Genomic DNA, 14,564 nt, shown 5'->3' on the forward strand with positions numbered 1-14,564 from the left:
GAATCCAAATCTGCAATAAAATTTGGGGCTCCTATTTAGGATTTTAAATTAAATCCCCCACCCCACCTCCGTAGAGGTTCGTGACAACCCACGGAGAGGGGAGGGGGTAAATTAAAAATTTTAAATACGAACCCTGCGATATTTCGCGAAATGAACATCAGATCGTAAAACTGCAAAATACACCTATTCAATATTTTTCAAAAATCTACCGAATGGCACCAAACACGACCCCGACGGAGGTGGGCTGGGGGTTACTTTATAATCTTAAATAGGAGACATCTTTACAAACTGCAAATTTAGCATACTTTCCTCCCCTACTATGAGGATTTATTGATAAAAAACATGGCTAGTTGTTAAAACACATAACTTTTTTATATTCCAACATAAGCAAATGAATCAAAAAATAAAATGCTAAGAAAGTCTAAGTCTACAATCGATTTTAATTTATTTTAAAATATTATGTACTAGAATATTCCACAGGGTGTCCCGAACTTTAAGCAAAAAAACACAGTATGATTGTAACACCCGGTATAAAATGACATGTACCTGTCTAGCAACAATATTATTACACCGATATCCTTAACTAATAAGGCTATAACTTACTAAAAGAATTACTCAAATCGGACAACAGGTTTAGGAAATTCGAGACATCAAACATGTCCCATTTTTAAGGTGTTCGGCTAATTTTGCCAGTGTGTGTAATTTTTTCACTTCGTACAATTTTTTTTAGATCCGTTGGGCCTTTTTTTCTCTAAAATTGACTGTTGTCGAGTTATTAGCGACTTAAAATTTGAAAAAACGCCAAAATAACCATTTTCAAGGTTTGATAACTCGGTTAAAGATAATTATTGTGAAAGTCGAGGGAGCGGCCGTGGAGTCACGGCATAATCGCTGGCCTCATACGCCAGTGCACGTTGGTTCGAGCCCTGCTAAAGTCAAACCATTTTCATTTCCAATAATGATACGAGCCGTCTCACCGTGCCTCGGAGAGCACGTTAAGCCGTCGGTCCCCCTGGGCTAGTGTACATCGACACTAGTTACTTGAAACAGGGTTAAAGATGTAATTGGCGCCGGAACTGTCCGAAAGGCAAAAATGCCATACGATAGTATATATTATGAAAATGAGAAACTAAAAAAAATCAAAGATTAAAGCTACCTCTATAAAATCCTGAAGAAATTTTTGTCATTATTTCATTAATAAGATATTATTTTTATTATCAACAATGAGCTCTAACCGTGTATTGAAGCGGCCGTCAATGTGAGTGCGAGTGAGATTCACCATTGGACGGCTGGAATGGTGCATCTCTTTAGCACTCACCATTGACGGCCGCCTAATACGCACTTAGCGCTCATTGTTAATAATTAAAGATAAAGCTTAGTAATAAAATAGTGACAAAAATTTCTGCTGGATCTTGTAGAGGGGGCTATAAACTTTGATTTGGTTACTTTCTGACTTTCATAATAATGGATTTTAACCGAGTTATTAAGCCTTGAAAATGGCTATTTTCGCATTTTGCAAATTTTAAATCGCGTATAACTCGACAACAATCAATTTTAGAGAAGAATCACAAAATACCTTTTTTCGCTCAGAATAACCCAAATGATCTTAAAAAAAATTGTTCGAAGTTAAAAAATTGTTCTGTGAATTTGTCTAAAAAAAATTGTTTAAACAATTTATCGATCAAGGTACTGCCTGGCACCCAGTAGATTTGTTATAAGAACCTCTTTTTGAGTAAGTTTGTGCAGAAAATTCGAATCGGAGTAATTTACCTAACGATGGCGACGATACAGCCTAGATTAATTTGAACATATACAGTAACATTTAATTTCTAGAATCGGCTGTTTGCGTGAATCAGAATCAACTTTTACTAAATGGCATTGGGAAGAGTATACTTTTCCTAGTTGGAGTCTACTTTTACTAGTAAAATGTTGAATATAAATCTTCATTTTATATTTATAATCAACTTTTACTGAAACCAGCCGTTAGAGTTGACTCCAACTAGTTGGAGTCAACTCCAACTGGATAATCAACTTGAATTGTAACATATATACATACGCATAACACATAAACGTTAAAAAAAATTTTTCTTAATATTTATTATTTTTCAAGTTTGTTAAATTAAATGTAACTTAGGCAAGTTGTACAAACAGTTGTATAATTGTTATTTATGAAACAGTTCGTTAAGTATGCTTTTTGAGAACGAACGCGATGTTTAGAGCACGAGCGACAACGGAGCGAGTGCTACACATCGCGTAAGTTCGCAGAAAGTACTTCACTCACAGTTTCATACAATATTTTATCTATGATGAACAAATAAAAAACTGTAACTCTTCGTCACTGGAATTTATTTCTGTTCTACAATTTTTAGAACTTTGAAATTTAAAAATTCAAACTTTTTTTAAACCACAAAACTGTCAAAACTTTTGTCGTAATTTATTGCTCATTATGTTATCACCATGACAACGCGAAAGTTAAGGATATTTGATTATGTGAAAGTGTGTCAAAAACAGTGCGAAAAAGTAAGTCCTATTTAAAATACATTGTTACTTCACGCACACTTTAAACACTTCACGCACTGCTATCTATAATGACAGTTTTTACAAACTAAAAACTTATACATAATAAACATAATATGACATAGAGTAGATAAACCTTTTTTTAATTGATATTTTTGGGTTCTCGCATTACATTTTTAAATTTTTTTACATCTTCTCAAAAAAGGTGTTTATTTCATTTTCAAAGTAAAATAATTTTAATGCATTTTTTTTACAACCGTGTTAAAAATGATATTTTTAGCACTCCATACGAGCGTTAAAAATGCTACTTTAAGGCACTAGTGCTTTAAAAATTTTAAGGCACTGCAATTCGTATTGACCGTATATGCAATTTTGATGTAATGCCAAAAAAATATAAAAATGGAATATCAGTCAAGTTCAAGTAAAATTTTTGTAGATATTGTCCTGTAGTTACGTTTGTAGAAAAAATATTGTATGATATGCGTGTTAAAAAGTACATTTTTAAGGCACTCATGTGAATTGCAGAACTCGCTTCGCTCATTCTGCAAATTTTCACATGCGTGCCTTAAACGTGTACTTTTAACACTTATATCATAAAAACTATTAAAGATTATATCTTAGTCTTTATAAAACACTTACAAAATTGTAATATGTCCTTTTAAACTTGAGTAATATGCTTTTAAACGTGGTAGCAATTCTGTAAACCTACGAAGTTTTCCAAAAATTACATTTTTTGAAAGGTTGTATCATTTGAATAAAACTTTTGAGATTTTTTTTTAATGAAACATCGTTAGCACTATGCTTGAATAGTAATTTGTGTACGTTTGAGATTTTTATAGGCACAATTATATTACTGAGTCAATTTTGGATAGTTTTGCACATATTTTTTCTTTTAATATAACTATAACATGTTCTTCCTTTATTTCCAAATTGTCAAATTTAATTTGATTAATTTATTAAAAAGTTATGTTAAACTAAGTCAAATGCGCGCTCGGTCGAACGCTGCCATACAGTGCGCCAATGTCTGTGCGAGGGGTGACTCGAGCGTTATAAAAAAATTGTAGAAGCTGTAGATTTAATTTTAGAAAATTCTTTAAACAGTGCCCTTCAGATATAACTATTCACCTTAAATAACTTTTGAATCACTGTTTTTTAGAAAAAACGCAAAAACACGTCCAATAATATTTGAAGGAGGAGACATGCCATATTTAGCATTGCCGTGAAAAGCACCCTCTCCCCCGTACCACCACTTAATTTTTTTTCCACTTACTTCCATTTTACAAATTACTTCCCCTTTTTTATTTGATATTTGGATTCTACTCTTTGTACTGATTTCAGAAATGTACAACACTTGATGCTTAAAGTGATTAGCTTATGAGAAAACTAAATACAAAGCAAAAAAACTGCATTAAAAAAATATTTTTTTAACAATCTTATTAATTTAGAACGAAAATTTCAATACCAAAAATTTTAACAATATTTACTAAAAATTTTAACAATACATAATTATTCAAAATTTCAGTAGTCATTTTGAATAAAAATATTGTTAACATTTTTGGTAGTGAAATTTTCATTCTAAATGTTTGTATGTAATAAAATTCTATTTTTTTTCAATCCAGTTTTCTTGCTTTTGTATTTAGTTTTCTCATAAGCTAATCACTTTAAGCGTCAAGTGTAATACATTTTTGAAATCAGTACAATGAGGAGAATCCAAATATCAGATAAAAAAAGGTGGAAAAAATTAGAAAAAATTAAGGGATGATACGGGGGGTGAGAGGGCGCCTTTCGCGGCAAGGTTAAATATGGCATAATATCTCCCCCTTCAAATATTATATGACGTGTTTTTGCATCTATATTTCTAAAAATCATTGGTTCAAAAGTTATTTCAGGTGGATAGTTTTATCTGAAGAGCACTGTATATGGTTTTTTGTGCAAAATTTTATGAGTTTTGCAATGATCAAGTCAATTTTTTTGTAAAATTTTTATTTTTGTAGGTATGTTAGAAAACAAGCCAAATATCCTGTATAATGTCAACGGAAACATAATAAGAGAACTAGAAGAACAGTTGAAGGCATGGAAAAACTATGTTGAAGAACTCTTTGCAGATGATAGAAAACAATTTGAACTAAGTAACATACAGGGAGACGAAGGTCCTGAAATAACGGAAGAGGAAGTAATGTACGCACTAAAAAGAATAGAAAACGCTAAAGCCCCAGGTCCAGATGAAATACCAACGGAAATCCTTAAACTGATAGAAGAAGACTCGATCAACATTTTAGTTGAACTTTTCAATAGCATTTGTACATCAGCAAAAATATCGCAAAAATGGCTTTTATCCACTTTTGTTATTATACCAAAAAAAAGATGAATGCCAAACAATGTAGTGATTACCGTACAATCAGTTTGATGAGCCATGTACTGAAAATATTCCTAAAAATTATACACACTAGAGTACACAGAAAACTGGAAATGGATATCAATGATACCCAGTTTGGATTCCGAAATAGACTCGGAACAAGAGAGGCGTTGTCTGCACTAAACGTTATGTCTCAAAGATGTCTTGACATAAATCAAGATGTGTTCATGTGTTTCATATATTATAACAAGGCCTTTGATAAAGTGCGGCATGATCATCTAATCAGACTCTTGGCAGAAAAGAATTTAGATAAACGAGACATCCGACTGATAGCAAACATGTACTTTAATCAGAAAGCAGTAGTGAGAGCAGAGAATAATACCGCTAAAGACATTAAAATAAAGCGAGGTGTAAGACAAGGGTGTATACTGTCCCCAACCCTGTTTAATCTCTATTTCGAAGACGTAATGAATAGAACACTCTCTGAGCAGTCCATAGGCATTAAAATAAATGGTGTTAGATTAAACAATCTGAGATTTGCCGACGACACCGTTCTGATCGCAGAAACACTTGAGGAGCTACAGACATTGGTGAATAAGATAGCAGACTGCAGCGAAGAGTATGGACTATCTTTGAACACAAAGAAAAGTAAATTTATGGTAATATCGAAATCAACACGAAATTTCCAAAATTTACAAATATTAGTATACAAATATTTAGGCACTTTAATAAATGAAGACAACGATAGCTCAGCAGAAATCAAAATAAGAATAGAAAAAGCCAGATCCATATTCACTAAAATGAAGAGAGTGTTCTGTGGAAGAGATTTGAGCCTTGAAATGAAACTTCGCCTGATGAGATGTTACGTACTTTCTGTGCTGTTCTACGGAATGGAGTCATGGATGCTGAAAAAGATTGATACCAAAAAATTAGAGGTATTTGAGTTGTGGATGTATCGCAGAATCTTGAGAATATCATGGACGGAGAGAGTCACAAACGTCGAGGTTTTGAGAAGAATGAATAAAGAAAAGGAATTCATATTTACGATCAAAAAACGAAAACTGCAATACTTAAGACACATTACAAGTGGCGAAAGATATGAACTGCTTCGAATAATTATACAGGGGAAGATAGCAGGAAAAAGGTCCATAGGAAGAAGACGAAACTCCTGGCTAAAGAATCTACGGGAATGGTACAACTGTAGCAACAACGAATTGTTTCGTTCAGCAGTTTCGAAAATACATATAGCCCTGATGATCGCCAACCTTCGGAACTAAGATGGCACTTGAAGAAGAAGAAGAAAGTTAAAAACAAATAATGTTGCACTTCATCTGTTAAAATAAAAAATTAAGGACCCATTTTTGAAATACAACTTTTTGATATTATTTTTATTATACATTGCTTAATCAAATTGTAAAAAGTTCTACATATCTTAAAATAAAAATATATACCATTTTTATTCAGTTGCAATGTGAAGGCCAAACTGTCTTATTCTTCACTTAGTAAAGAGAGCGCAAACCAGCACACTTAACCGACGATTTTTGACTCTAATTGGAGTCATCATCAGAGAGACGTAGGTTTGCTGCTCTCTGCCCCAAGTGAAGAAACTCCGAGAGCTTATCCCCGCATTGCAACTGACTTTTATGGTGTAGGTGTTTAGCGACATCTGGCAACTGAAAGTCTAAGTTTTTAACCTAATAGAAATATTAAACATATATTGAAAAATATTAAAAATATTCCTAGAAGATATTTAATTGAAAACTTATAGGAACATTTTCCTGGTAACACCTCCATGGCTTCTAAAAATTGCAAGCCAGATGGATGCTGAAGCGAAGAAGACAAGAGGGAATTCTAAAAATTTGCAAGTCACTTCCCCGTCGTAAGAAAATGGTATACATTTTTAATGTAGCATCGATCTAGCTTGCAATTTTTAGAAGCCATGGAGGTGTTACAAGGAAAATGGTCCAATAAGTTTTCAATTAGATATCTTTTAGGAATATTTTTAATATTTTTAAATTTTTTTAGTATTTCTATTAGGTTGATAACTTTGACTTTCTACATATCTTGTTTGATTTCTTCCGTAAGTGAAAAGTCCATTGACCACTAATATAGTCGTCAAATAGATAATTGTTGTAATATCCAGTTGACCTATATCGGTATACCTATAGTGGTACTTATGCATTATAAATCGTTGTCAAATCAAGTATACGGTATGCAACATAGTTTCAAAATAACTAGAAATAGTGCCAAGCAGTTTAAAAGTTCAACAACTTTATATGTATGTATAAAATATACGTGGCTAAACGATCGATACCTTATCTTTCCAATTTACATAGTGGATTGAAATACTACGGTATTCAGCGGTTACTTTTAACAAAAAACTACATACCATATCTAAATTTCCAGTTCATTTTGTGCTAGAATAACATAAGATGCGAGGTTATTCATGGGCGCGCATACTGTAATTGTTAACGCATGGGAAATTATTTTTCAATGGAAAAATATGCTCAGAAATATTTAAAAATTGTCGAGTTCAAATAGATTTGCTTCACCTTTTCTGAAGGGAAAGCGAAGCAAAGATATATAAAATAGCCAGAGAGCAAAGAAAGCAAGAGCTTTTAATCAGATTAGGTGTATCCGAGATGAAAATAATAAAATACTAATTCACGAAGAGGATGTCAAAAAGAGATGAAGAAAGTGTTTTAACAGTTTATTAAATGAAGAATTTGACAGACAGCCTGTGGAGTTAACGGAGACAATCAATGAGAGCAATGGTTACCAGAATAACAAACGAGGAAGTGGCTCAAGCGCTTCAAAAATTAAAGAAAGGAAAAGCAGTCGGACCAGATGATATTCCTGGGGAAGTATGGAGAGCATTGGGAGAGACAGGAATAAGTTGGCTAGCAGGTATATTTAATAGTATTATGGAAGTTGGACAAATGCCAGACGAATGGAGAAGCACTATATTAGTACCTGCAGTGCTAATTAATACTACTACAGTTAGCAGTATATTAGTATATACAAAAAAAGAGACATACAACAATGTATAAACTACAGGGCTATAAAACTACTTAGCCACACCATGAAAATATGGGAGAGAGTAATAGATAGACGGATACGTGAAGAAACCAAAATATCCGATAATCAATTTGGCTTTATGCAGGGCAGATCAACAACAGATGCAATTTTCATTGTAAAGCAACTGATGGAAAATACAGGAATAAAGAGACCAACGCTTATATTGTATTAATTGATTTTGAGAAAGCATATGATAGAGTTCCTCGAGAGATTGTGTGGTGGGCACTAAATAAGAAAGGAGTCCCTGGCGAATATGTAAAGATTGTGAGAAATATGTATGAGGGAGTAACGACTAGTGTTAGGACAGGTGTGGGAGAGACTAATAAATTTCAGGTGAAAGTAGGATTGCACCAAGGCTCGGTGCTTAGTCCTTATTATTATTCTCATTAGTTTTGAACCAAATAACAGCGAAACTACAGGGTAGCATTCCATGGTGCCTAATGTATGCTGATGATGTAGTGTTAGTAGGAAATAGTAAACGAGACTTAGAAAAAAAACTGGAACAGTGGAGACAATCTCTGGAGGAAAAAGGTTTAAAACTTAGTAGGACAAAAACAGAGTATTTGGAATGTTCATTTAAAGATGGAGTTAATACAAATAAAATGGTATCTTTGGATGGTGAAATGATTGTGAAAAGAAATAGTTTTAAGTACTTAGGATCGGTATTACAGAGTAATGGGGAAATATATGGAGATGCATGCAGTAGACTTAGGGCTGGATGGATGAAGTGGAAAGAAGCGAGTGGTGTGTTGTGTGACAGAAAAATTCCAATGAAGCTGAAGGAAAAATTCTATAAAACAGCCATAAAACCGGCTATGATGTACGGAACTGAATGTTGGGCAGTGAAAAAGAAAGAGGAACAACGAATGCATGTGGCGGAAATGAGAATGCTTAGATGGATGAGTGGAGTAACAAAAAAAGATAAAATTAAAAATGAGTATATTAGAGAAAATCTGGGTGTGGCACCAATTGATGCAAAAATGAGAGAGTATAGGTTAACATGGTTTGGACATGTTTAACGTCGAGAGGTTCATCACCAAATACGAAGAATAGATGAAGTGCAGATTCGTGGAAAGGGTAGGTGAGGAAGACCAAATAAGACCTGGGGAGACGATAAGGCAGGAAATGTTGGTAAAGGGGATTAATATTGGTATGACCCAAGATAGAATTGTGTGGAGAAACGCAATTAGGGAAGCCGACCCCGCATACAGATAAGGCAAAGAGAATGATGATGATGATGTCGAGTTCAAATAGAGTGCAGAAACATACTCCTGACCTAACGTTTGACTGCAGATTATTTTGTTCTGTTGTTCTTCCTAATCTTCTTCTTTTTCTTCTTCTTTTTGTTTTTCTTTTTCTTATTTTTTTGTAATCATGACTCTGTCTTGTTTTTTCAATGTGCCTCCAGTAAGTTGTCGTTCAATCGTTTTCGGGGTTTTCTCAATGATCGTCTTCCTATTGGGGAACCGTCTCTCGCCATCCTTACTGCTCTATTTATTGCTATTCGGCTTATGTGGTCGATCCATTCTACTGTTTTGTTTCTTACCCAGTTACTAATGTTGTTCACCTTGCATTTCCGTCGTATATCTGCATTTCTAGCCCTACTCCATAGCTTCTTACCATCGATTTTCAAAGTGTTTTCATCTCTGCTGTTTCTAGCATTATTTTTGTTCTCTCATTTCATTTCGTTTTATTTACACTAAAGAAGGTCCAAGAAAAACCAGAGACAGTAATGTTAAATGTGCTAACTGTGGTGAAAATCACCCCGCAAATTATAGAGGGTGTGAAGTTCACAAACAATTACAAAAACTTAAACTCCCTAACTTGAGACAACATAACGCGAGGACAAACCAAGATAGAACTACAACAGTCAACTATGTGCAACCTGGAATAACATATGCACAAACAACGCAAGCAGTTAACTAGCAAGCTTCCAACCAAACTACTACACAACATATTATACCAAATCAAACTAATAACCACACAGACATATCAGAACTGAAAGACATGTTAAAAAAACTAACGGAACAAATGAGCACTATGCTAAACCTCCTAACCATGATTCTCAACCAGAAATGACTCAGTTACTAAAGCTAGTATTATGGAACGCCAATGGCTTAAGTCAACATGTAGAAGAATTAAAACTATTTATTAACACACAAAAAATTGACATAATGCTGATTACAGAAACTCATTTTACATCCAAAAACCACATTTTTTTTTCCACGATTTACAAATTATCATACGCAACATCCCAACGAAAAAGAACATGGAGGCACTGCAATAATAGTTAGTAATAAACTAAAGCACTACGAAATACAAAAACATGAATGCGACTATTTACAGGCCACCAGCATTTTTGTGGAAGATCAACTAGGCCCACTAGCAGTATCAGCTATATACTGTCCGCCAAAGCACAATAACAAAACGGAACAGTTTGAAAATTTCTTTAAAACATTAGGAAATAGATTTATAGCAGGAGGAGATTTTAGTTCTAAGCATACTACCTGGGGATCCAGAATTAGTACAACAAAAGGCAGAGAACTTCTTAAAGCTATAAACGCGACCAATGCAAATTATCTCACCACAAGGGAACCAACTTACTGGCCTACCGACAATGCAAAAATACCTGATCTACTCGACTTCTATATTGTTAAAGGAATTAATGTTAAATTGGCAAAAGTAGCATTTTGTTACGATCTACCCTCTGACCACTCTAGCGTAATCGCGACATGGTATGCACAAATAACAAACAGTACTAAACAATCATCATTATACAGTAACAAAACAGACTGGAGCATTTTCAAGACTAAACTAGATGAACTAATTGACATAAACATCCCACTGAAAACAGAAAGTGACATCTACGCAGCAGTAGAAAATCTTCAGAAATCTATACAAGAAGCTGCTTGGTATGCTACCCCTGACTGCTACCAAACAGAATTTAAAGAGCATTGCCCAACTGTAATAAAGGAAATGATTGCTAGAGAGAGAAAAATAAAGGAGGAGTGGCGAAGAAAAAGAACACCTGAGAACAAGACAAAATTAAATAAAATCACCAAAGAAATTAAACTACAATTGCACAATATCAAAAATAATAAAATACAAGAATATCTTGCAGGTTTATCAGCAAACGCAGATAGTGAATTTTCCCTGTGGTAGGCCACGAGAAACATCAAACACCCGAAACAACAAATACCACCAATACGGAACCAAGAGGGAAACTGGTGTAGAAATAATAAGGAAAAAGCCGAAGCATTTGCAAATCACTTCACTAATGTATTCCAGCCACATCCCATGGAAGATGGTGACACAGAGGAAGAAATAAATGACTTCCTGGAATCGCCCTACCAGATGGACTTACCTATACAAATAATCACCACTAAAGAAGTTAGAAATATTATCCAGCATGAAATCGGTGGTCCAAAAAAAGCTCCAGGGTATGACCTGATTAACGGGAAAGTACTGCAGCAATTGACATGCAAAGGTCTGAAAATGATAACGCAAGTATTTAATGCAATATTTAGGCTAGGTTACTACCCAGAACAATGGAAAGTTGCTCAAGTTATTTTCATACCCAAGCCAGGAAAAAATAAAACTCAGGTGACTTCATACAGACCAATAAGCCTGCTACTTGTTCTATCAAAAATCTTGGAAAAACTTCTCCTTAAACAATTATCCCCAGTTATAGAAGAAACTAAAATAAATCCCCAACACCAAGAACAGGTACATAGACTGGTAAAACACATCAGAAGTGATCTAGAAAATAAAAGGTATTGTTCTGCTGCGTTCCTGGACATTGGTCAGGCCTTCGACAAGGTATGGCATGCTGGTATGCTCTTTAAACTAAAGAAAAACCTTCCCCATCCTTTTTATCAAATCCTAAAAAGCTATATTTCCAACCGACATTTCCTAGTCAAGCAGGATAATGAATACACAAGCCTAATGAATAACAATAAAAGCCGGAGTACCACAAGGAAGTGTCTTGGGACCGATATTGTACTTGCTCTACACTGCTGACCTACCCACAAATAACAGAACAACGTGTGCAACTTTTGCTGATGACACTGCCGTACTAGCCTCTCACCATGATCCAAATACAGCATCCATAATCCTTCAGAAAGACCTTAATAATATACAAAGATGGCTTAAAAAATGGAAGACAAAGGCGAATGAGAGTAAATCCATCCATGTAACCTTCACCATGAAAAGACAAACATGTCCATCTGTAATACTAAATGAAACGCAACTCCCACAAACCGATACTGTCAAGTACCTAGGAATCCATCTTGATAGGAGATTAACTTGGCAAAAGTACATATTTACAAAAAGAAAACAACTAGGAATAAAATTCCGAGAAATGTACTGGATCATCGGTCGTAAATCTCAACTATCTCTTGAAAACAAACTGCTGATATATAAATCTATATTAAAACCAGTGTGGACCTATGGTATCCAACTTTGGGGGACAGCCAGTCAAACTAACCTAGAAATACTGCAAAGATTCCAGAACAAAGTCCTTAGAACAATGCTGAATGCCCCTTGGTACGTGCCAAACTATGTGATAGAGCAAGACCTCAATGTGCCATCCATAAAAACAGTAATAATAGAATATTACAAAAAATATTCCAAGAGACTAGAATCTCATCCAAACGAGTTAGCCAGCAACCTCACTGATGACCACAATGATGTACGACGCCTGAAGAGATTCAAAGTAGCGGACCTAGCAAGAAGATTCGAATAATCTGTGATAACTAAACTTTTTAACTTGTTTTAATGTAATTTATGTAAAGAGGGTGATCACTGGATCTCCCTCTACAGGTCAAATTTTCAATTTTTGTCAAAGAATTTACCTATTGTTCTTAGTTAAGGACATTGTAAAAAATATTACAACCTTAAAAAAAATTCATTTCGTACTTACGTTTCTATAGTCTTATAGTGTGTTATACACACATGAGGTAAGAACTTTGGTATTGTGTATTTTGGAATTCGGTATAGGGCTGTAAAGATGAAAAATACCTTATCCAGGTACTAGATAACTCAAAGTTATATGTAACATTAATTTTACAAATAAAGTGCCTCCCATTGGGGTATATTGTTTCTCAATTATATGGTGCCACTCGCTGAAGAAGCATTTTAAAATGTTCCTCAGACATACCTAAACAGTTTTTGTAATCTTCTCGATATTCAGTTAAAAGCTATTTAAGTTTTTCGGAAGACGCGAAAACAGGGCAAAAAATCACAGGCGTTTGAAACAAATATTGGGCTGCGACAGGGAGATGCGTTGGCGTGTCTCCTCTTCAACATAGCTCTGGAAAAGGCGAGATGCACGAATAGACAACAGAGGAAATATTTTATAAATCATCCCAAAATTTGGCATATACAGATAACGTGGACCTAGTTGTCCGCACAACACGCAAACTAGAAGAAATGTATACCACCTTCTCAAATGCCTCAAAAGATATGGGCCTGAAAGTAAACGAGGAGAAAACTAAGATGTTGGCATCAACATCCAGAAACAGCCAGAAACAAATGCTATTTTGGACTTAGTAGACATATGAGAAGCAGAAATTTAAGCCAAAAAACAAAAATAACCATATACAAAACCCTTATACAACCAGTGTTGACATATGGATCGGAGACATGGACCATCTCCAAGGCAGATGAAAACCTTCTGCTTATATTTTAACGAAGGATCCTGAGAGGAATATTCGGTGGCATCTGTGAAACTGGTATTTGGAGGAGGAGGTACAACTACGAGGTATACCACAGATATAAACATATATTTGGTGGTAAAAACGTAGTATCTCTTATAAGAATAGGAAGACTAAGATGGGCAGGGCATCTGGTAATATCACAGCATAACAACCCTCCTAGAAGAATCCTTATGTAACAACCCGTGGGAAGAAGAAATAGGGGTAGGTCAAAACTTAGATGAAAAAATGGTGTAGTTGAGGATGGGAGAAAAATAGGCGCAGCAAACTGGCAACGGTTGGCAATGGATAGGACTGACTGGCGTAATAGACTTGGGAAGGTCGATGCTCTTTCATAGGACTGTAGCGCCATTGATGATGATGATGATGAAGAGCCAAATTTATGCCTATTGGTAATCCAGTTTCTAAACCATATACGACCGCTTCGATTATCGTTTCTTCCCTTGCGCAAACGGCTAATCATCACTATCAATAATACTTTCTAGAATCAGACGATCACGCGAAGTCTGAATTGAAAAGAATATTCTAATGTGCAAAATCAAAAATAAAATTGGTTTGCCAAAATTTTCTGTTTGTCAAAATGCAGTGTAATTTTTTACTGATGTGTAAATAAGATTGGAGTGGCATAAGTTTAGAGTAAAACACTTATGTTCACTAAATATCTCTCTCTTTATTGTCGTTTCCCCATTACCGAGGATCGTGATTTCTTCCAATATTTCTAACAATGTTTCTCCATTATTGATCTCTATCTTCAGCTGCCCTAAGAGCTTCGCATACTTATATCACTTATATCAAAATAACTATTAAAATACTCCAACAAAAAAGACCCAAAAAGTTTAGATTTTATTTTTTATTTTACTTGTTTTTGTACATTTTTCAATAAAACTTTACGCGACACT

This window comes from Diabrotica virgifera, chromosome 1 (assembly GCF_917563875.1).
Source record: "Diabrotica virgifera virgifera chromosome 1, PGI_DIABVI_V3a".
Taxonomy (NCBI): domain Eukaryota; kingdom Metazoa; phylum Arthropoda; class Insecta; order Coleoptera; family Chrysomelidae; genus Diabrotica; species Diabrotica virgifera.